Source organism: Rousettus aegyptiacus, unplaced genomic scaffold (genome assembly GCF_014176215.1).
Source record: "Rousettus aegyptiacus isolate mRouAeg1 unplaced genomic scaffold, mRouAeg1.p scaffold_m13_p_17, whole genome shotgun sequence".
NCBI classification, from domain to species: Eukaryota; Metazoa; Chordata; class Mammalia; order Chiroptera; family Pteropodidae; genus Rousettus; species Rousettus aegyptiacus.
In genome coordinates, this window is record NW_023416292.1 from 13,031,557 (window position 1) to 13,056,961 (window position 25,405).

General features: G+C 41.4%; 1 protein-coding gene across 7 annotated transcripts in view; it reads right to left on the reverse strand.

The window, feature by feature from the left end:
- Nucleotides 1-25,405, reverse strand: part of RGL1 (ral guanine nucleotide dissociation stimulator like 1) — a 194,661-nt gene that overhangs the window by 79,637 nt on the left and 89,619 nt on the right. The window lies entirely within an intron of this gene.

Genomic DNA, 25,405 nt, shown 5'->3' on the forward strand with positions numbered 1-25,405 from the left:
CAAAAGTTAAATGGGTCTTCTTACGTCAAATGCTTTCTGGTATTTTCCATCCTACCTCCTGATACTAACTGAAATCTTAATACCTAAGGGTAAAAAAATGTTTTAGTGCTATATACTCTCTTTGGAGAAAAACAAAAATTCTCCTCATTTTCACAGTTTTTTTAAAAGAGTAAATTAAAGTCTGAGAAAAATGAAGCCAGGACAACAATGTCAGTAGCTGTATGAGAAGCTACCGGATAAAACAGTGTAGGAACCACGGGGAGCGCTCATGGGCTGCTCTGAATTCCTGATTATTCATTAATTTTCCCATCTGCTAGATTTATAAATCTCTCTAGTCAAGAGGCAATTTCCTCCTACTTTTAGGAAGAAAAGGAAAGGAACACAGGATGACAATATGAAAAGTTATAGACTATAGCCAAAGTGGTAGGTTTATAAATGCTGACATTTAATGAAAATAAATAAAGGAGAAGGTAGAGTATAGACAGGACTAACAGCTAGCAAAAAACATAGATCCAACTTTTCCAAAGACAGAGAAACTGAAAAAGCAACCATTTTGTTCACTGGATTTTAATGTGTCAAAAACGTGTAAAAAGATAGGCATGCCAGCTGTAAAGAAAATATTTATCCTCCTAATACAATGCTCATCATTCTCATGGTTCATGGCCCACTCTTGATGTCAATCAGTTAAAACAGTGTTAAAAGAGTTTTTATTGTGCAAAGAATGTAATTGTTCTTTGGGAGGTGCTAAGGGAATCTATGAAGTAAATGAAGGACTTGTAGTCTTTAGAACAGAACAGATGAGGATAAAAACCTCTTACAACCTTGAGACTCAATGATAAGGAAGGCGGGCAGGAAAAAAAATGATAAGAAATAGATTCTTTTTCTCAGTCCAGTTCAATTAATCAGCAAGTACTTGTTAGTGGCCTTTATTCTCAGTGGTTGGCTAGAATAACTCTTTTTAATTTGGCTGTTTTGGGTCCTAAAAACATCTGAGTGGATTCTTTCATTCAACAAACATTTGCTGAGTCCCTACTATGTGGCTCAGATGAGATAACAAAAGAAATAACAAAAGAGATAACAAAAGAAAAGCAGACAGATACTAACTCACACAAATAAATGCACATCCTCCACAACTAAATGTGAAGAAAGCAGAATCATGAGTCATCACTGACTGTACCTGGGGCTGTTCTTACGGGGTCCCATCCCCTAGAGTCAGAAGCTTCAAGTTAACTGATCCTAACAGTTTTATGCTGCCCTGCTAGATATATCATAGAGAGATGTGGCTCATTTCACCATCTCATGCAAATAGACAGAAGCTATGAATATAGAGAGCAACTCTTTCCAATCAATATTATATAACTATATGGTAATTGCAGATGGGACCATCAACCAAAGTAATGTAAATACATGTGGTCCTCGGCCATAGGTTCTTCGTGACATCTCCAGCAGTGCTATGGTAACAGATCGATGGGAAGTATCATTCATTTTTATGAGTCAAATCAATTTTACTCTTAACTAAACGCACAGCTCAACCTCACAAAGATAAATCAGACAATATGTTCGAAAAGATTCTAAAGTTTTAGTTATAGTAGTCTGAGTTTCTGAACATAAGATGTTATAAGATTGTTTTTGTGAAAAACGTCACTAAGAACAATGTACATTTGAGGATTTACTTATCTATTCCCTTGAGCACACTGAACATTTTTCAAGAGACTCGCCTGGGGTGCTGGGTAAAATCACTGATTCCTGAGCTCATGTTCCAGAGATTCTGGTCAAAGGACCTAGAATAAAGCCAGGGTTCTGCATTTTAACCAGCATCCCAGAAGATTCTAAATGCAGATGAGTCACTGATTGCCCTTTGAGGAATGCTGTGCTTGACAATACGAAAACAAAGATGAGTAGGGTTTATTGATGGGATAAAGGAGAAGTTGATTAACCAATATAAGCTTAGACAAAGCTATGTGATCTCTCTCAGTTTCCTCACCTGGAAACTGGAAATATTACCTTTACCCTTCTTAACTCGCCTTGATGTTGTGAGCATGACTCAAAACAAAAGTGTGCTTTGAACTGCTTGAGATAAAAGGACTACATAATAAACTAAGGCATTATTAACACTCACGTCAATGACCCGAGATGTTTTCAAGCAAATCATGTGATCTTTCTAATGTGTTTGGCCTATGAAATTCAATTGGTTTTCCTATAAGAAGGGACGGTATTACGACTAGCAAACATAGTTTGCTTCGGCCCTCGTCACTCTTCCACCTGCTTGTCAGTCTTATAGGAACGTCCCAGCACTCACCTCCTGTGGTCATTCTGGAACTCTCTGCCCCCTTTTGCTTATGAACATCATTTTATCAAGACATAACTGCAAGAATTAATCATTCCAAGAAGATTATATGTAGTCATAACCTTATAAAGCAGATTCATTTATTATCCCTATTTCACAGATATTTTATAGAAAACTGTGGCCCCGAGAAACTTAAGAAACTTGTCCCAAGTCGCATAGCTAAAAGCTGTCCAAAACCAGAATTCAAATCAGAGTGGTCTGGGCGCAGAGCCACACAGCATGGCAACTCTGTTTCGGCTCCCGCTGGGCTCTCCTGTGACAGCCAGGCTGATCGCTGCCTCCTCATCCTTCGCTCACCATTAACATGGAAAGATTTCTTAACCTCGAGCCTCTTTTCTTCTTAGTCTGTACTCTTTCTGCCCATCCCATATGTATATCGCCACAGTTTCACCTAACACGAATGTTAGAGTAACTCCCAAATCTTTATCTCCAGTTCTTACTTTTCATTTAAAGTCTAGGCAGAAATTTCCAATTGCCTTATGGATTATCCACCTGGATAATCCATAGTTCCATATGGAACTCTAATTCAACATGTCCAAAAAGAAACTTATTTTATTCCTCTAAAATCTCACCCGTACTCTGGCCTCTGGCTCACTTTATGTTCCAAGTCATAAACCTGAAAATCATCCTCATCCCCACTGTACCTCCCCCTAACCTCCAAAATCCGCCCCGTCCCATCCCTATACATCTCTCCATTCTGTTCTTCGTCCCCATCCTCACTGTCTTGCCTTAATTTATATCTCGTCTCTTAATGTGTATGTGTAACACTTAAATAGTCTAATTTGCCTCTAATATGGCCAAAATGATCTTTCTAAAACACAAGTCATACTTTTAGAATAAAGTCCAACATCTGCTAAAGCGAAACATGCCTATCCTATGACTCAGCAATTCCATTCCTAAAAGATACGTATGTGGCCACCAAAAGACAGGGGCAGAATCGTTTACAGCCGTTTTATTCATAAGAACCACATACTTTCCATAGCATGTTGTAAATGTTTGTTGACTTATAGGCACCCTCCACTAGATTGTGAAATATTTAAAGGCAAAGAGTAATCATATTTATATTTATATTTCCAGAAATTAGCCTGTAACCACATCAATAAGCACTTCATGAATATTAGTTAAATGTATGTTTTTAAGCTAAAAATGAGCTTTTTAATCTCATGAATCTACCTAATGACATGTTCCCTAAGTAAGCTTTACTTGATTCTTCTAAATTCAGTCAAATAAAAAAGTCTGTATACATAAACAAGAAAGTCTGTACACATACGATAAAAGCATGCAATGCTTGGTCATCCCCTTTTAGCTGGACTGCTAAATTGTTCTTATGACATCCATACTGATCTTTTAAAAACACAAATCAGATCATGTTACTCCCCTTTTTAAAAATTCCCACTGGCTTCCCACAACTCTTAGAATAATACGCAGAGTTCTACCATGGCCCACAGTGTCCTTCCTGCCTACCTCCTTGACCTCGCCACCACAACCATCTCCTTCCTTAAGCCCCAGCCACACCAGTCAGTTCTTAAAACACGCCAAGCTCATTTGTAGCCAAAATCTTTGCATTCGTTCCTTCTGCCTAAGTTCCTTCTGCCTAAACAGCCGCTGGCCTGATCAGCTCATGGTGGCCTGATCGGCTCACTCGCTTCTTTTGATCAGGTGGTACTTCTTCCCCGATAACCTCCCCCACCCCTGGCTCATCCCTCTGTGTCACACGACCCACCCCCCTTCCACCTCTCAGGCCTGATCGCTGCATCCAGGTTAACTTTTTTTTACAGCACTGGCTTGTTAACTCGTTCCTTGTCTGTAAACTACACACAGCAAAGCCCTTATCTGCCTTGTTTGCTACTATCTCCCTGGGATTTAGAATAATGTCTAACGTAAGAAGCCTCAATAAATGTCTGTAGTAATGAGTGAAAAACTAATGTTGCAATTAAATTGCAAATTACTTAAAAATCTGAGTTGAAGGCTCAATAAACTCCATGAAAAATACAAAACTCTGGCCTCTGAACTAAAAATCTTAAGTAAACAAAATTAACTGATTTGATCTTTTCACAGCAGTCAAGAACTGAAGTGAATTTATCAAAATGACTATTCTGAGCTATTTTCAATCTCAATTCCATACTCAGTTATCATGATTTTAAAAATTACTGAAGTCATGGGGTTTTTTTTTCCTTCAGAATTCCTTTCCCATCAAGATTGAGATGTTGAATCAAACTACATGTAACACAGATCTCTCATTCTCCCAGGCTGACATTGCCTCATTGTTCCATCAGATGTAAATGCCATTGAGTGAACTGCTCGCTTTGAAAACAGAGAGTGGGAATATGCTCTTGTTTTGACTTCTTACAACTCCACGTGGGAGTATCCGAGGAAATGAACACACGAGCTAATCAACCGGCTACATGATATAAGTGGAAATGCATTGCAGGAAGTTTACTCGGGGGGTGTTGGACTACCAAGAAGCTTCCAATACTTTCTGCGTGAAAGACAGCATATAAAGTAAGGATTTCATCTGAAGCCTTTTAACTTTCTCTTTCTCCCCTGCCAGGTTCTAAGCCTTGAACACTAAGAACATTGTTTGAGGTCTCTGAATTTATAATAAGTTTTTATTTCGGAAACAAATAAGTGCCCTAACGCCTTATCCTAGAACGCTAAGACGTGGTGGTTTTGAACTTATAACAAGGCCCACTTGCTACTTCAGCGATTTAAACCTTTTTAAGCGGAGGTCAAAAGTGGAACTTTTTAAGCAAAATTCCATTTTCATTCATTTATTTATTCAAAAATAGTTATTTACTATGTTCAAGGTGCTATTATAAGACACTGCGGACACAGAAGCGAACACATTCATGGTCCCTATCCTCATGAAGTTGACATTCAAGCAGAGAAGAAAAATATTAAACAGGTAATTGAACAATTATCTCATGACAATAGTGATCATTGCTTCCTCTAAAAGAAGCTGAAAGAACCATAGCAGATCAGATTTTGTCTTGGCGATTAGGGCAAGTCTCACTGAGGAAACAGAGATCAGAATAATAGTAGGTGTTCCCCAGACCAAGGGTGAGAGAGAGCATTTCGAGTGGAGAAAGAACATGTACAAATGCCCCGAAGAAGGATCCCTGGCATGCCAGTAGGACAGAGAGAAGCTGGCGTGACCGAGGGGACTGAGGCAGAGAAGAGTGGCAGGAGATGAGCTTAGCCTGGGGAATTATGATCTTTAACTTAATATCAATGGGAAGCCATACAAGATTTAAATAGGCAAGTATTCCAGGATCAAAGATAACACAGTTCTCCATGAAGAACAAACTGTGAGAAGGTAAGAAAGCCTTCAGCTAGAAGACTAGAGAAAGTAAGAGTTTCTCAAAATGCAGCCCATGACCCAACTACATCGGCACCACTAGGGGGACTGACTCCAAAGCAGAGTCAGGGGCCCAGCTACCCACCTACTGAACCCAAATCCCCATAACTGGGGAACCTGCATTGAGCTCCAGATTATTATACTAAACGTTAATGATTCGGGAGCACAGTAACAATAAGAGAGGATTTCAATAATTATTAAATGAAATAAACCATGATAAATAAAAAAAAAATCTGCTTATACTTGGACATGACCGCCCTCTCCTAAAACTTTGCTGTTACCAGTCTCTCTCCAACTCCCTTTCCTCCTTACCTAGAGCAAGGGGACAATTTGATTCTTTTTCCAGAGTCATCAGTCGATATTAGCTTTATTCACGGTAGAAGCATACACACACCTGACATGTTCCTGACTGGAGCAAGTCAGAGCAACAGACACACAAGTTAATCAGTGTTACTACACAAGTTCAATGCTGACTAGAAAAATTCTGATACACTGTGAGTACTGTTCTCTACTGTTTGTGTGGCCCTTTCTAATATTCAAAGCCTTTTTATATACACGATCTCATTTGGTCCTTACAAAAAGTCCAGTTTACAGATGAGGACACTGTGGGTCTCAAGGAGTTAAGTAATTTACCTTGTCACGTTACTAGTAATTGACCGAGGCTAAGGTCACACCAGACCCCTCAGTTTCCAAAGTCACACTGAAGGAGCAGTGCCAGATGGCTCCTATGGGTCAGACCCCCATTTCCTCATTGAAAGGTACCCCCACGAACTGCCTTCTACCCCTCATCCACACACGGCAAATAGTGAGAGCCTACTCCATGTCAGGGGCTGTGCTGAATCACAAACTCTCAAGTCCTATACTCAAGAGCAAATTAAAATTCCTTCCATTGTGGTATTGAGATGGAAAAGACACCATTGTAGGCAAATTAGGACATAGCTATTCCGTGTCACTAAAACTATTTGAAGGCAAATATTTAGATTTCCTATTAATGGAATAGAGGTTACGAGACTATGGGAAATTATAACTGTCTTAATCAAACAAAACATAAGCTTCTCTTGTTAAAGAGGCATAATGATCATGTCGCCAGCCGTAAATGTATGTTTGGATTTTCAAAAAATGCATGTTCCTCTCCCATTAAAACAAAATAAAACAAAACAAAACTGCAACATTTCCCTTTCCAGGAATGTGATTTAACTTAATAGCTAAGCTAATAATCACTAGCTGCTTATTTGGTGCAAACAAAGAAAGCACTGTCTCTGCAAGTGGACACAATGACCCTGAATGTGACGTGGATTTAAGCATCTGGTAGAGAGTGGCCACTATGTTATGTAACGAATGGGGCTGCATCAATGCCCATTACATAAGACCACACTGCCTTGCCACTCTACAGTGGGGAGACCTTCCTTCCACATTAAAAAGCTCTCCTCAGCCACTTTCACAGCTTGTAAGACTAAAAAACTCAAATTACATTGAGCCAGGGAAATCATGTATATAGCTATTGCGTCCAAAGAAAATAATTAAGGGAAAAAATTGGTTTTTCAAGGACTAAAAGGCAACTGTGGGCAAGGGCAGGATGTGTAGGAGGCGGCCAGGCTAGAGCTGAGGAGTTATGCTTTGTAGCTATGGCTTAATTGGGAAGAAAATACAGCATTTTTCAAACCTATTTATGTAATTTGATGGGCACCTAGCAGTTAGTTAGAAGCACATACTGATTCATTCTGCCAAAAAGGTATGAGAAGCACAAAGAGGCCACTAATGTCACATAATAAAGCAGTGATCAGCACGCAAGCAAAGCCAGTGAGAGCGTTTCTAGTTCAGTCATTTATAAGTTTAAGCCACCGCGTATTTCTCTGCAGCCCCAACATCTAACTAATCCCATACCTTCTGGTCAGAAGTCTCTGAGCCTAGGAAGGAAATGGGCAATACCTTTAACATTTCCTTTCAGCAGATCTGGAAGGAAGTTGCTCAGGGTGTGAATGAGGTCAAGGAAAAATCAAATTTGAAGAAACCAGTATATTTAAATCACACAACAGTGACCCTTCATGGAGAAATTTAACGTTCAGCATAGTGAAGTTATTTTCCCAATGAGGGACCTTTAAATGCTAACGTTCTAAAAGTTTTATTTATCTGACGGAAATCTTTCTGAAATGTGTTATTCTCTGCCTTTAGAAGCAGAATATCCTGAGCATGATTTAACCTTCCATTCATAGCTCAGCAGGCCACCAATGCTGCAAGGGACTGTGGTATCTAGCTCCAGAGACACCGACATAGATTGCAGTGCCTATTCCAAAACGAAATGATCCCATATACCTCTACTCCGCCAGTTCCCATGTCTGGTATTTAACTATCGTTTTCTCACAATCATGTATTCAACAAATATTAATGATGTCTTCTGTCTGCTGGGTGCTGTTCTAGAGTCCGGGAAGAAAGCAGTGGGGGAAATGAGCAAAACCCATGGAACATACATTCTAATGCAGGAGACAGGCAATCAATCAATCAACAACAAATAAAAAGGTGTGTTAGATAGTAGTTAAGTGGCGAGGAGAGTAAAGCTGCAATGGGGGATGGGGAGTGTCACGGTTGGGGAAGGTGGCAATTTAAATGACTAGTTAGAGAAGGTGGCATTTGAATATAGCCTTCCACTGATACTGCCGGTTTTTGTTATTATCAGTGTGTCTGCTTCTAAAATTTGCTCTCTTCAAATTTGCTGTATCTACCCAACTGTAAACAAACAAACAAACAAACAAAATCATCATGACTACATATAATTAACCAACTTTTCTATGTGTTAGGACTTGACGGGGGATGTGTTGAGAAAGATGGCCCTTCCCATGGACCGAGAGCTATTTGAGCTCCTCAGAGAACTTACATACTGACTTCCAGTTTTAAACATGCTCCGGAAAGTTGAAATAAGCAAAAGCCAGACGGTGTTACTCTGCTTCTTTTTTAGAGTTCATAAGCCTCTAAACATCTTAAAACTTTGGCCTCCCCCCGTATCCTACGACAATGAGCTGGCCTGGTTCTCCCCCTTACCTCCCGAACTGTACTTTTTCCCAACTCCTAGACTAACTGCTTTCTGCCTTCTTGCCTCTTAAATGTGACATTACCCAAGCTTGGCCCTTGACTCTCTTCCATTTTCTGTATCATTCATTCTTACTGCTTCATTCACCTACGTGTGAATGATACACAAACGTACTCCTCGAATCCAAGATCTCTTCTAATCAGAAAACTCCAGCACACTAGGTCTAAAATTAAAATGATCAGGTCACCACCCTCCCTCCAGCAGCACAAAGAGCTCTTCTTCTCAGAATCCCTATTTCTGTTAATGACACCACTATTCTCTTAGTTCAGCTGCATCAAAAACCTTAGAATCATCTTCGACTCCTCCCTCCCACTGGACCAGCAGTCACCAACAACTACTGATGCGTTCTTTCTTCTAGGTTTATATCTACTCTGTTGATAGGAGGAAATAAAAACAACTATTACCCCGGGCATAATTGTGATCACTAATGAAAAGTGACTATTTCAGGATATTTAGAGAAAACTTGGAAGAAAGCGATTATGTTCTCTGAGAAGTGTCAGACATGTATTCCAAATGTCATGAAAACAATGTCTTTTAAAGTTAGTATACACCTTCTCTAACAGGGAAGAGGATTCGAGAAAGGTAGGATAAATATTTCAAATATGAAAAAGTAAGCATCTAAAGAAATTAAGGTGGTGGTATGGGTATTCCAAATTACGAGAGAGAGAAATAAAGCCCCAGAATCAGGCTGTATACTTAGGGTACCACATATCTAAAAGTTTGGTAATATGGAAGCAAATAGTCATAATGAACCGAGTCTTGTGAAAATATTAAGGTCAAGTAAAAAAGCCTTTTTTGGCTGTATTAGGAACAAGAATGAGGAAGGGAGTGGCTCATTTGCTGATAGGTGGGGTAATGCGAACTGATAACAGAGAGAAAAGAGAACTACTTTTCCCCTCTTAGGCTTCTATCTTCACTACCAAGGAAAATGATCTTCAAATTGGAAAGGGCAGGACCAAAAGGGAGGAGAAGACGCGAGAGGAAGCGATAAAAAGAAAGCACTTAGCCCTTTAAGTGATTTCACGTCTCCAGAGCCAGAAAAACAACATGAAAGGGCACTTAAAGAACCAGCAGATACAATCAGAACATCGATGAATGGAATCTTCACAGAAGCATAGGATCATAGATGTGTCCAAACGCTGTTTGCCTGCCAACCGCTATTGCCATATCTCAGGTGGCTATGAGCTACATGATGAAATCCCTGAGAACAACAAAATCGTATCAAACGAAATTTCCATCCTATTCTGACCCGAGGCAAGCAATGTGGAATGCTACAGATATGATGTGCATAGATTCAAAAACTATTCCAACAACTCTCTCCTTAGATCTTTATAGATACGATGGAGCTCTATCAGTTGAATATTTGTAGAGCTGACTAGATTTGTATCCAAATCAAATAATCAAGGAATGCTGAATGGTGAAGCAACGTAAACTAATGGGTGCTACTATGGGTGGGGAATGTCTTCAGCAATAAAAGGGAGTTTTGTCTTTGGCCATGTTGATTAAAACATTTTAATAAATGAAATAGATAATTCTATTGGAATTTTATCAAATTGAATTGAAAGTTATAGTTGATAGGTTGGCTTACTAAATCAGAATTTTAGACTATTTTGAAAAAACTGGAACAAATCAGCTAAGACTAACAAAATAAAATTTAATAATAAATATTCTCTACATTACATTTTTTAAACCAAATCCTCTAAGTACAGGTCAAATGAGATTTATATCAATTAATATTACAAAACTAAAAAGACCAAGGAATTTTAGCTGAACATGAGTCATGAGTGTAAATACTTACCAAAAGACCTAATTTAAGTTCCACACTTAAACACTCATCCATTAAAAAGGACCATATAAAATTGCCAATATTCAACCATTTTTAACTTACAAATATGGCAATTGCATACAATTTGACCTCACAGAGGATTATGCGTGGTGTCACAAGAAAAGTACAAAGGACTTCGAGTTCAAAAAAGGATCATTTACTACCACTTGGGAAACAAGATTGGACTCAAGGAAGAAGTGGCATGTGAACCGGAATTTCAGTGATGGCTGGAATTTAAACAGAAGGAAATTGGGGGAAAGGGGGATATTTCAGACAGAAGCAGAAGAGAGCAGAAAAAGACCCTAGGACAGGAAAGTAGCCCCGTTAGGTTAAAGTGTGGAATGTGTAAAAGGTAAGACATAGAAAATAATACCAGAGAGAGAGGCTGAAACTAGACTTTGGAGGCCTTCAAATTCACGGTGATAATTGCTCTAAAATTCTGGAACCGAATGTAGCACGTAAGAGGGACTCAAATTTGAATGAATAAGTGAGAAATGAATGAGTGAACTATTAGTGGTAAGTACAGAACAACAAGAAGTCAACATAAACAGTTCCCGATCACCAATTCAGCTCGGAATCACAGTACTTTTCATCTGCAAGGGATCTTAAAGATCATTCAGCCTCACTCCCTCAAAAATTCTGGGTGACGACCAACAGGGCTGGAAATACTCACGCAAATAGAGGTGAAAGGCTGCCTGGTCCTGTGCCAGTCCCTAGGGTAATCTTATTCACCAGGGCCAAATCTCCAAAGATTTTGGTTCAATAACTGCTAAATAGTGTGCTTTTGGGCTCCTTTCTAACAATGAATGCCATCTAAGTCTACAAGCTTCAGAAACAAATGTTTGGTGGCTTTTGTGGGCAATTGTTTTTAAAACAGCAAGCATGTCTAAGGTATAATTTTAAAGAATCTGGCTCCAGGAGAAAAAGCTAAGGCATTAGTCACATGTTTTACATTTCTTACTCTTGCCTGCCAGATTCTTTTTTTTTTTAATTAAGAAAGGAAAAATGGGTCAGCCCAAAAGAATTTTTACAACTGTCAGAATAAATACAAGACTCATGCGATCCCATAAACTTCATTTTTCGAGACCTTTTTGCCCCTTTCTCTGTGGCTTTAAGTAGCCTTCGTTTAGAATCCAGCCAAAAGCATAGCCCTGCCGACTGCTGCTCCATCTTATGCACCATAAAGACATGTTTTCTGCAAAGAGGGAAGAGAACTAATGGGATCCTAGATTAGAGAAGAGCCTCTACTGATTTCAACAGGACAAGGTGGGTGGAGGGCCCAAGGGTCAAAGGGAATGCTGGTCCAACCCAGCTTGTCTCCAAGGTCATGAAGAAGCCATGCTGCTTCTTAGAAAGTATCACTACCTTTGAAATAATTCTGAAGAAGTCTTCAAGAAGGAACACATCAGGCAGAAGTTTCTCCTGGATTCGAGGGACACTTTAGTGCTGAGCACACAGGCGTAGACTTCAGGTGACCAAACTGCAGCTATCCTTAGTTCACCTTCCACTCTGGGAGTCTCCTGAGTAGCTGCTGCTTTTAGGATGAGCACCAGTGCTTGGGTTCACTTTCATACAGGCTCTGGTGTAGGTGGAAAGTTCTGGAAGAGCTTCCACCAGCCAGACCTAAAATCTACATGGTGTTGCTGGTACCAACCTGCCCCCTTACAGAGCAGACTTGGCCTCTCTGCAATGCTTTTGATTAAGCCGGACCACTCAATGACAGTGACTGTCAAGTTTTTAACCATGATTCAAAGGAAAAAGGAAAAATACATGTCACATGTGACCCAGTACGCACATGCACATATTTAAAAAAAAAAAAAAGTTTCACAATAATGCCATTCTCTTTTTTATTCCATTCTGTTCCAATTTTTAAATACTGATTTTTGACCCACTACATTGATTTCAGAACCAACTAAGACACTACACCCCGCATTTGAAACGCAAGGCCCTAGCGTAGCACCGTCTAATAGAAATATGATGCCAGCCCCAATATGTAATTTTAAATTTGCTAGTAGCCATATTTTTTAAAAAAGGAAAAAAACAGGTGAAATTAATTTTAACGACATGTTTTATTTAACCCATTATATCAAAATATTATCATTTCGATGTGATCACTATAGAAAATTACTGAGCTATTTTACATTATTTTCTTCATACTAAGTCTTCGAAACTTGGTATGAATTTTATATATACAGAACATTTAAATTTGGACGAGCCGCATTTCAAGTGCTCAACAGGCACACGTGGCTAGTAGCGACCGTAGTGCATCCCCACGACAGCAGGGCCCACAACGCAGCCTGTCTGGCAGGAGGAGGACGGGGTGCCACCCGCCCCTGCTGAGCTGCACCGCGCATTCACTCGCCCACCCTCATCTCAGATTGCACTATCAGGCCCTGACGTGGGATGGGAGATGTCACAAGGAAAAGGAACAGAAAGAAGACTCGTAACCCAGTGAGAAGCGTTATTACCGTGAAACTCCTCCAACATCGAGTCCAAATGCATTCTTTGGTCTGTGACATCAGAAATCCAACAAATATCACAAAAGATTCAAACTAGAAAGCAAGTTTTGGGGAATCTGTTCTGAAAAATACATCTTGCTGATTACAAAACTGGATAAGTAGCATGACTGCAACCTCTCTGTGAAAACGCGTGCCTGTGAACAAAGACTGGAAGATGAAAAGCAAAAGTCTAAAGAGCCAAGTTATAGCAGTAGAATTATGGGTGATTTTTTTCCCTTTTTTTAAAAAACTATGTATAATATTGGTGTGTCACTTTTTAAGAATAGCATTGCTTATAAAAGGTTCTTCCTTCTTTTCCAAAGCGAATATATATGCAATGGAATCCCTATACAAAGAAAAAGGTAAGGAAAGCATGCTCTGACAAAAGGCAAGAAAGATCAGAAGCAGTTAAAAAACTCGATCTTGACAGAGCCAATTACACTGGTGCATTCTGAATGAAAACAACTAACAACAGATTAGAAACCACCCAAAAGAATTCTGAGAACTTCCAGCATAGGCTTTACGTTTTGTAGAAATTTAAGGGTTAAGAAGGAAGGACTACAGAGCAGAGGAAAGTTCAAGAAGGGAAGAGAGGAAAAGGAATTGAGTTTTCCGAATTAAAACTGAAAAGTATACAGATAATATTACGTAATTTATTTTTAAGTCCCTTTCTGCCAATGAATCCTGGCAAGAGAAGCACACCACCAGAAAGTGCCCTGCACAACAAGCCTGTCACAAAAATCTCAGAGAAGCTTCATCATTATGTGCAGAAGGATGTCAGGTCCCTTTTCAAAAATGTGTTGCACAGACCAAAGCCAAATTGGCCTGATACCATGTTAATACAAGCTTGGAGCACAGTGTAGCCCTCAGATAAAAGATATAAGACTTGTGAATACTGTAAGGAAAATAACTTCGGAATTCAAAGCAGAAATTGGGTTCCCAGAGGTCTATCCTTGACCAATGACTCAAACCTATATGTCACTAAGAAGACTAGGGATTAATTCTAAATACCACACCATCTCACCTATAGAAGTCACCGTTACAGTTAAGTAAATTTTCCTGAATTCATGAAATGTGCAGATCAATCAATGATGACAAAAGTAAGACAAAAGGCGTGTTTTTTTTTATTGTGTCATTACATTTCCAAAAGGCAAAAAAAAAAAAAGTCATAAAGATACGTTTTATAATAGAGATAAAGCCAAACAATTTAGAAGATTCTTACTGAACACTGAGAACAACTCAGACATGGTCCCAAGTGATGGGAATACAAAGATTAATTTTAAACGGCCCTTGCCTTAAGGCGCTCAAAGAATAGGGCAAAGAGAAACAAATCAATAAAAAAATAGAATAGTGTGATAAGTGCTATAATGGAGCTTTTTTATCTAGGAGACCTAAATAAAAGGGTAATTACTCTGGAAGAGGGGCCTGGCAAAGAGTAGAAGATTCAAGATGACATCTGAACTGGGACTTGAAAGGTAAGTACAAGTTCATCGGTCCATCAGCGAGCAGAAAAGCGCTGCAGGCTGATACGATGGCTCAAGCAGCGACAAGAGGAAGACGGAGCCGCGTAGAAACAGGACTTCACTCCGGTTAAGGAAACTGGATGCCCAGCTAAGATGAGGGCTAGTTCTCTTCAAGGACACGTACCCACATAGGGAGCTGTTGGGAGAGATGGAAGGAAACCTTTCGAAACTTCCGCCACATAGAAAAGTACCAGCAACCCTACTGTGGAACACGGAGTTCAGGTTGGGCCTTGGGGCTGAAACCAGAGCTGCTGCCATTGGCTCTTTCTGGCCCGGTCATCTCAAGTTTTACAAGCCCTCATCCCTCAAGCAGACACTCATTTGCGGATTGTCTAGGTCAACACTGGATAGAAAGTCATTTTTGTAAAGAATATCATAATCCTCCAACTCTAATCAAAAAATGTTCATGAAGAAACACTCGAATCAACTTCAGCTCCCTGAAAAACGCTTCCATGGGAGGAGAACAGGAGCAGGTCCCCCTGGGAGGCTCGCGGCAGCCTGAGAGATAAAAGTGGGTTCCCGGGGCTCAGCTGATCAGTGTCACTGCTTTGCACAGAGATGACTTTTGGACACACACCTAGAGTCAGGGTGGGAGAATTCCTTCTCCTTCGCCACCACACACGGCAGATGCAGACACGATTCAGCGCTTGTCAGTAACATTTAACATGAGCAAACCACTTATTCAGCATCTTTGTTACAAGAGATTTAATTTTCAGTTAAAGCTCTGAGTACAAGGGTCAGTTAGCTCTTGCCAGAGTAGGAAAGGATCTTAAGATGCTGAGGGGGAACCCTACATGAATAGAAGGAAGGTCAGATTTGTAGGCAAACAGCCAGAGACCCTGGAGACTATTTTTAATGCAGAAGGACAGGAAGGAACAGGAACAAAAAAAAGGAACTCACCCAGGAGAAATGGAAAACAAGAAGGAAGCAACTGTAATAAGCAAATGAAAAGACAGTAAGAAAAATAGATCTTAAAACTAAAATTCTATTCCTAACAGAGAAGTCAGGAACGCTGCAGGAAAAGGCTGAACGAAGGAAAAAAAAAAAAAAAAAACACAGAACACAACAATAGGACTACTCAAAGGAAGTATTTTAAATGCCTACATCTTATGAGGGTCAGCCTGGGTCGGTTGGTAACATTCTTGCCTCTGGCATTAGGTCATGAGTTCAAGTCCCACATCAGGACTTGGCCTCAAACCAAGCTTTGATTTTCCAGTAGCTCTGGAAGGCTGGAAGCACTTCCCATTCCTTGGCGTATTAACTTTATCACCCTTCTCTGCAACAAATTTAAACTACTAGAAGGAAAGAAGGAATTAGAGTGAATCAACAGCTATAATTTCAAAAAATATCTGCTGGAGAGACTACGAAAAGAAAGAGAAAGCAGAAATTTTCACATGCAAGAGAGTCACTGCATTTGTCTTTAGAATCCTCTGAGTATGGGGCATTTTTTCCTACATCCAATCCACAGAGATAAGCCTGGTCTGCACTTTCAATGCACCTAGAATACCAGGTGCGGGCAGAGGAAACACTGCTCCTTGTTGAACATGAACATATCGGGTCATCAGCAAGGGGGAAGGAAAAAAAATACAGAAAAGATTGCCTCTGGGATGCGGGAAGAAAGGCAGGACTAATGGACAGACCATATGTCCATCAAGCACTTAGGTAATGAGGAGAGAGAGAGGAAAAAAAAGGAGAGAGAGAGAAAGCCTTTAGGTTAAGTAACAACAGTAAGACCATCCTTATATCTGTATAATAATTTACATATTAAAAAGTACTTTTATATTCATTAACTCACATGATCTTCACGCAACCCACAGAGAGAAGTAAAGGCCAGGTATGATCCCCATTTCACAGATGAGGAAACTGAAGATTTCAAAAATCACGTGACATTCTAAAAGTCATGACCTCAGGAGCAAGTCAGCTCAGTTCTAATTTGGGGCGCAAGCATTGCATTAGCCGACCAACATGTGACACACTGAGAAATTTTATCTTTATTTTAACTCGAGCAGTTCAGTCCAGAACTTGAAATTTATGGTACAAGCTCAATTTCCTAACATCCTAAACTATGCCCAATGAAGAATGATGAGCATAATGCTTACCGAGCGATTTTTAGAAAAATTATTTGTGAACCTCTCATTTTTTCAGTCCCAAACAGCAAATACAGAAGACAGAATATGGCACATTGTTAAGTAGTACTTTTTTAAAGCATAAGAATACCAACAAATTAACTATACAAGAAAACTGAAGGCATTTGACATGCAAAATATTGGAACCCAAGTGATACCTTTCACTGTACAGACAGCCAAACAGAGAAAACGCAACAACAGATACTTCTAATAAACACGGCTTTGAGGAGCCATGGCCCTTCCTTCCAGATGTGCAAAATGAGAGAGTGATGTCAGGAAGAAGACTTTGAGCCTTGCCAATACTTTCGTAATCAAGCTATCTGGTTTACATACAACCCCAAGCTTCGGGGGCCCATGGAAGAAAGGCACCTCAGCCTCTACAAGGTCCCATGGCAGGGTTCAAAGGTGGGGTCCTGATGAGAGCCCCATCACTCTGTGAATGAGGCCTGCCATATCTTCAGCACTGCGCCAAGCACCTTCCATACATAAGACCTTCGCTCCTCACAGCAATTCTATTACCCTTCCTTTACAGGTGAGGAATTTAGGCTTAGGGAGGTTAAGCAACTTCATAGCTCAAGCCCACACAGCTCACAAGTGGCAGAGGCGAGTTCTGTATTCCTGTCTGCCCAGCTCCAAAGCACAGGCTCCTGACCACTGCCCTAGATTCCTTCCCTCCACCGGGGCTCCTGCTGGAAATACCCCTGGAGAAGGAAAAGCGACCAGGAGGTGCCCGCTTCTGCAAAATCCCCGAGTGAGGAGAAAGAATCATGAGCTCATCCTCCAGCCAGGCCTCGATGGCTCTGGGCCCTGCGGAGACTCGGTTACGTCATTCTTAAAAGAGATATGCTCGTTGTGTTGTGTAATGAGGAGGAGTCCACATTTGGACAGAAAACAGCAAATCTTCTCCCTGTACTTCACAAACTAACCAAATGTTCCAATTTCCTGCATTTTCTATTTAAGAGTATCACTTATCTCAATAAACAATTTCAAGTGTTGCGTTTTAATTGGAAAAGTCGTGACTATAAAGCATGTTATTTTTAGCCAATGTCTAAACCCATTCAAGTATTTTTACCTATATCCATTTGATGGTCTTTAGTTAAAAACTGTCCACAGATTGTAGCTCCATCACCAGCGGTAACAGAAGTTAGGGGCATGAAAATGGCACTGAAGTAGGAAAGAGTTACTAGCAAGAGGGTTGCAAAATGCCTTGGTCGATACGGCTGACATCTCACTTTCAGCAGAAAAGACTTCTTTTTGGCCTTCAGATTATCTTTAGAATTATGAAACTGGAAAGACTCAGCCTTGGCTTCGCTTTTATAAAAGATGAAAATGGGTATTTAAATCAGCAGGAAACAAAATAAAGGGAAAAAGTTGAATTGCTCAATTCTTTGCTGAAAAGAGCAAACAAACAGAGAACGTCTGGGGGAGTGTACATGGGATAAGATTAACTATGTGGAAACGAATTCAAATGAATGGACCGCAGATGGCACGAGCATTTAAATGCTAGGAAATGTAGGGTAATGAGTCTATGAGGGTGAAAATAAATAGAACCACCAACACGCCATCCACCCCAACCACAGCCAGCATCGCCCTTAGAAGTCAACGCTGCATGACATAAAGACGACGGCTTTGAGGAGCCAAGCCAGGCAGGAATTCCAGTCTTCGGAACTCAGTACTCGGGCACATTAGTGAAAAGACACAGACGTGTCTACAATGTCAAGCCGAAGGACCGACGGCAAAGCCCATGGCGCTCTCTGCACAAGACTAGCTGAGCTTCCTCCAAGGCTGTAGCTTCTGCTTAATGCTATAGGCTTGTCTTTCCTCCCATCTCCTTCCCTCCTGTCCTCCCTCTGTCCCTCCCTCACTTCCTCCCTCTCCTCTCTCCTTTCTCTATTTCTATTCTTTTTTTAAACTGAAGGTTGATCAGGCTTTAATCAATTATATAGACAAGGCTAGGGAGTGACATTATGAAGATGCACCAATAGAATGTGAAGTTTTAATTTAGGCCGTGTGTGTGTGTGTGTGTGTGTGTGTGCGTGCGCGTGTGTAAGAGAGAAAGAAAGGCTGAGATTGTGGTAGCAGTAAAGGAGAGAAGCATTAGATCTTACCAATTTTTTTTTTTTTTTATAAAACGAGTCAGCAATCAGAATGAGCCTCCACAGCGAGGCCAGCAGCCAGGGTAAACAGAGTCAGGATTTAAAGACATTGAGTGGGGGGAGGGGAAAGAACAAGGACACCTAACCATAACATTTCTTGTGTCCCTAACAACACAATTATAAGTTTAACTGCTGTTGTCTAAAATACAACTCTGTAATCATAGTCTTGTGGGTTGCATATTTATTCTCTCTCCATGGCCTACAGATTCAATTTGTTTAGTTTATAGGGAAACAGACTAAAAAAGAAGAAAGAAAAAGAAAGAAAGAAAGAAACCACCACCTCTGCAAAGTTTTCTGGAAGCTGAGAACAAGCCACGCTCGCTGCCCTAGTCACAAAGAGCCTACACTGAGATTTTGTGTCTGCACAGCGACACATCGGGCATGCCTGGGGCCGGTTAGTCGGCAGGACCCCTGGCAGGAAAAAAAGGCTTTTGCGTTTTCTAGTGTATATATGGAGGAAGGCCGACTTGAAGTCCCCAGGACACTTCCCCCAATAGAAGAGGATGATGCTCACCAGAGAAAGCCTAAGGCTCTGACCTGCTCCTTGAACCAGGGGCCAGGACTTTTCTCAGCCCCCCGCCCCCCATCTCTCTCCCTCCTCCACTACGCTCAACCCTTCTACCTCCTTTGTTCTGCGGCCACCACTTCCACTCAGGTACTCATCCCTTTCCTCACTTCATTACAACTTTAGCCTCCTCCCCCTCTCCGCACCCCAGGCTGGCTCCTTTCAGGGACATCCACTCCTCTGCTGTCAGTCATCATTCTAAAATGCAAATCCGGCCATGCCACTCTGCCTAAAAGCCCTTCGATGACTGCCTTAGCGTTCAGGACAAAGCGAACTCCTCAGCTAAGCGTGCCAGGCATCATTCCCTTGTCCCCACGCTGAGCCTCACACAGTGGTCTCATCTCCCGCCTCCATGCTTTCCCCCATGCTGTGCTGACTGACAGGACCAGTGCCCCACACACCCTCATTTCACTCCTACTCATCTGTCGACTCTCCGGTAAAGGAACCCCTCTTCCTTGCAGCCCTCCTGGAGTGCCCAACCCCCACTCCCATGTAATTTACATGCCCCCCCAAGGGCTCTCCTAACACACATAGCACTGACCACAACATATTATAATTAGTTTCGGTTTCTGTCTCCCTCACTGACTGTAAGTTCTTTAAGAGCAGGGCTGCTTAGGTTTACTTTGGAGTCCCAAGATTTAACATGGAGTCTGGCACAAAGTAGGCTGTTGATGACTAAATGAATGCTATCGAAGGCAAGGTTACAGAATCACACACGGAGACATGCAACAGTAGTGAAGGTTGTTGACACCGGATGTGTTTACTATCAAATGACCCAGAAACTGCCCAAAACTCCAGACTCCAACTCAGCTGTGGAGAAACCCACACCCATCAACAGCTCAGACACTAACCGGCTGAGCTTCGCTAATGGCATGAAGCAACATTTAGTATCTTCCCCCATTAAACCAATACTCGTCTTGCTTTGTTTACAGAAATAATTGTTTTTTTTCTATAAAAAAGTACGTCATGGTAGAAATTTAGACGTTTTACTTATTTTAGCTTATTATTGCACACTTTAATATAAAACATGCAAAACAGTTACTGTAAGATTCTGATTATTTAGAAGGAGGAAGGATAAAAAGATATGAGTGCCATGGACAAAGGAAATAGAGGGATAAAATAAGGGGGACAGGGCAGTGACAAATGCCAGCTAAGCATCAATGGAGAACGGCACAGTGTTTACCTATCCCTCTCCTTTTCTTTTTAAATTTAAAACTCTAAGAACCACTCCTTCATAATTCCGTGGAAATAAGAATAAAATATGTTTATAATGCTGAGTTAAGAGAATGCATACATCAAGTCTAAACGTGCCCTTACGTTTATGCTGCTATGTGTTTGCTGAGGGTGGACATGTATTCTGAACTCTGTTGGATGCCCCCCGGATGGCTGAACTGAAACGGATACTCTCAACAACAGGCTGAGCCTTCCTTACACAGACCCCAACAAGTCGTGAAAGCACTGAAAAGACCCAACTAGCTCAGGCAAATGAAATTTACTATACTTTCTTGACCGGTGTGGGCGATCATATTATTTGATTATTTTAGAATCATCTTCCCAAGGTCAAAATGAATAATACCAGTTGGTTCATTTACAGATGGCTACTAACTTTTGAAATTTACTCTCTGAAGCCTAAACTAAACATTCTCATGGACAAGAATAATGCAACCCGCGGGCCAGTTTGCCTGAGGTGAAAACAAGGATGACCAACCGCACACGAAGGCTCCTCTGGGGCTCATTCCTGACAGTTCTAAAACCCCTCTGCTGAGCTTCCCGGCCGCACGCAACCGCAATACCGCTGACGCTCCTCAACTCGGACGCCGTCTTTCTTTCTCCAACTTTTGGAGACTCTCTAGTTACTTCACTGCCATGATTTTTTTTTTTTTTGTAAAAACGAATAATCACTACCTTTGTTTATGCCCTGCTTTGCTCCAGAAAAGATGTAAGATAGCTGTAATCATACCCTAATCGATTTTTCTCATTCTCATGCTCCTCAACTCTTCTTTATATGCGAATGGCTTCATGTCGATTTGGTTTTAAATTAGGAGCAACCATACATTCATAGTTATTAAGACAATATTAGTCTCCCAAAAAGGAATGAAGCTTGATCTATCCACTCAACAAACATTTATTGAGTTTCTGCCAACGAGAGGGCCCCCAGCCCCACTTCACCAAGCTGGTGGCCTAGTGAGGACTCAAACAAATAAACATGCAATTATGACAAAGTGAGGTATGTGCATGACCAGCAGATGGAGAAGGCTTCAAGAACACGCGGAAGGGAGACTGCCTCCAGACGAGACAGCGAAGAAGCTTCCCAGGAGTGAGGTTAGTTGAAAACTTGAGGAATTATATGCTATTTGAAGGCAATATACATGCAAAGCCACCGAAACACCAAGTAGAGTCAATCCAAATAGTGTATCCAAGTGAGAATCAACTTCTCGATCCAGATGTGGCAGATGGTTATCTTACCATTGCCCCTACATAACACACAGACTGGCCACAAGTTACCCGAAACTCCATAATAGATTTCCAGTTCCTTTTATTTCTAAATATATTCTGCTCGCTCCTGTCCTATTTCACTATCTTCACCTGCTTCCAGCTATGAAGCATTACAACTCAACCCGGTGAGGGCCTATATGGGAGATAGTGTGATAAAATACGGGACACAGGGAAGGGAGGCGCTGGGGCCCCACCACGAGGACCACATAACCACAGAAGTGTAGAACTGAGAAAAGCCATGAGACTATGCACTGACCATTCCACTCCCCACAAACCTTGCCGAGGTGACCTAGCCCGTCCAATCCTGCCTGTGAAACAAATACCCCCACCTTGAACGCATGTTAGGTTTGACCCGTTTTTTGGACCCAGTGTCTGTCATATTCTAAAGACAGCAGAATAAACACCACGGCCCCTTCCCTCACAGTTGGATCCTTCTCCTCTGGCCATTCGGGAATTCTTCCTAAAATGTTACATTTTCTGCTTCCAGAGAAAATTGATATTTTCTTAAGTCACTTCTACATATCATGTCAATGTATAATCATAATGCTGGGACCAAAGAAAAACAATAAGGTTTGACCATTTGCCCTTCCAAAAATCTCTGGACATTCTATAAGCTAATTGAAAGGTCGGATAAAATTACTTTTTAATGACTCTTCCAATCCTGAGATTTTTATGATTCTGACATAATCAGAGCCATTTTTCTTTGAGGTCTATAGCGCAGTAAAATTATCCCAGTCTAAGATGTTAACGTAAAGGAAAAGCTGATACAGTATTTCAATAATGTTTGGTTTCTCAACGTTGTCCAACATAATCTCACTGTCGATAAGCAAAGCCAAAGCTGCATATATAAGTAAACCCAGGCTGAGCCACACTTGGTTGTATATTTTACACCCAAAGACAGAGGGGTTTATGTCCAAAGATCAACTGAACAGAAAATTCAGCAAGAAAAAAGCAATGCACTAAGCCTGCGTCATTACTTTGCTATCCTTTCCAAAATGAGTCTTCATTAGGTTTTGAGATCTGAGTACCAGAAAATTCCAAAACTGTACTCAGTCTTTTAGGATTTTTGAGTGTGTCTTACAGGCACGTAGAGAGGGCTACGCTCCCGCTCGTGTTACTTAACCTCACACATGTGTTTGGTGCACCATACTTTATGTATCCAAAACAAGAGCTTCTCGGTAAGATACACATCTTCACAACAAAGATCCCAATTTGTACCTCGAGTTATCATTCTAGACATAAATAAAGGATAGGCACATCGCTCAAGCCCTGCCTCAGGTGCGGTGTGGAGAGGGAACATAAACCAGGAGCATCCTTGCTCTTCTGGGCCAACATTCTCTTTCACTGCTCTGCAAACAGCCTTAAGGTCCAGGGCTCCCAACAGCAAGGAACTAAGCACCTGGGTTCGAATCTGACCTCTACCACTTCCTAGCTGTGTGGTCCTGGCAAGCGATTTTACTCTCTGAGCTTGAGTTTCCTCATGTGGAAAAAAAGACGATCGTGATACCATAAGGTCATTGTCACCTCAATCTCTACTTCACTGTAAAACTAGTTGAAGAATTTTGAAAGAGTCGCTGAAATGTAGGAAAACAAACATGGAAACACCACTGAGTCCTGAAGAGAATGATTTTCTAATTGCTATGGCTCAATGAGTTGAGTCACATGGAATTCAGTCTGGAATTTCCAAGGACAAAAACAGGCCTTCCCAACAGAACATCTAAAGACAAAAAAAAAAAGAAGAAGAAGAAAGAAAGAAACCAAGGAGAATTCCTAAGAAGTTGCTCTTGAGGACTGGGGCGGTAGCAGCAAATCACACTTTGTTGAAATGGACAGGAAGAAACAGATTCCTGCATCAACTAGAAGCAATCTTTCTACATTATCCTCCCTCTAAAAAATTCAGCTCTACTGCTAAATCTGAGGGGAACCAACTCTAAGCTCTACATAAGTTTGAGAACACTGGGGGAATGTGTGGCGAGAAGTGGAGTCCAGTGAACGGAACAGTCTGCGAGAGTTACTACACAACTGTGAACATCTAAAGGAACCATGCTTCATGTCTGGGGCCTACAGAGTTAACCCCTCCATTTTCCCAAGACTTACTCATTCATTGCTATTAGTGTTTGGCTAAAAACTAATATTGTCACCCAAGCAGTATCAGTCTCATTAGAAAGAGAGGAGCAACTGGCGTAAAAAAATAATGCAACAATCCTTTGAAGGCAGCTGGTTCAGAACCTCTGAATCATTTTGAAATATCCAGACAGGCCAAACCACATCAATACCACATTTAAATAAAAGTCCTATATACAACCACTGAAAACAAAGTGATGACTTGTCAGAACTCTGGTTCTTCTTTCCCTGTCAGGTCTACTGATGATGCACCTATAATTTTAAAATATTCTGCGTAAGGTACCTACTACCTGTTCAGTGAACACCTCGGGTGAGGCCACACCTGCAGATGTTACTAACAGTTTACTGCCCTAATGGGTGGAACCCTGGCCCAAAGTACAGAGCAGGGAAGACCTGAGTTGAAGCAGCTGGGGAAGCCCAGTGCAATGAAGGCCTGTGTCAGCAGATCAGCAGACCCGTGGCAGAGGAAGTCATTGCTGCTGGCCATCCTGCCTTAAATTCCGGGAGTTACGAGTCACATGTTGCCCTAGTCTTAATGTGAAGCCCTGGGCAGTCTTGTTTCCTGTCCTCCTTCATACTCTGCTTTACAACACTGCTTAAAACACTCCAAATTTTCTGAAACCCAAAGCCAGTAAAGATTGATGCAAGTGCATAACCCTCACTGCTCCCAAGCCCATCGCCTATGAAGCCAGAGTGTGGCTAGAATAAGGCCCGAGGAAACCACACTCATCCCCTCCATTCAGCCTTCCTCAGGCTTGTCATGTCACCTCTCAGTGTACTCCCTCTGAGGAGCACTTCTATCTCCAGATCAAAAATTCCTTCATTCTTCCACATGTCGACGTTTGCTCAAGTAATCATCCTGCCGCCAAGCTTTGCATTTCTCGCGTCCTTTTTATTTGGGATGTGCTGGAGAATCCATGAGGTGATAACAAATATCCTCACATGATCCCACCCAGAATGTAAGAATCTCAGTGGAGGTAGTGCTTCTCCAAACGTCCAGCATTCTGTGCACTCAACGCATGAAGCCGCGGGCACTGGGCACGCATTTGCCTCCTCACGGGCTATAGAAACGGAGGTAGAAATGGGAAATCTGCCACCCCTCACAGAAAGCAGGTTTGGAATGGTCTGTCCCCTGAGCATTCTGGGTACTTCATGAAAGTACGGGACCAGGAGAGGCTGTCCGCATCGGAAGGGAGAACCAGGAGAGAAGATGGTACGTCTGGGCAAAACGGCTCACAGCTCGTCTATCAGAGCGATGCTTTCTGGTCCTGCTACTCTGCGTCACCTTCTGCCCCTCCATCC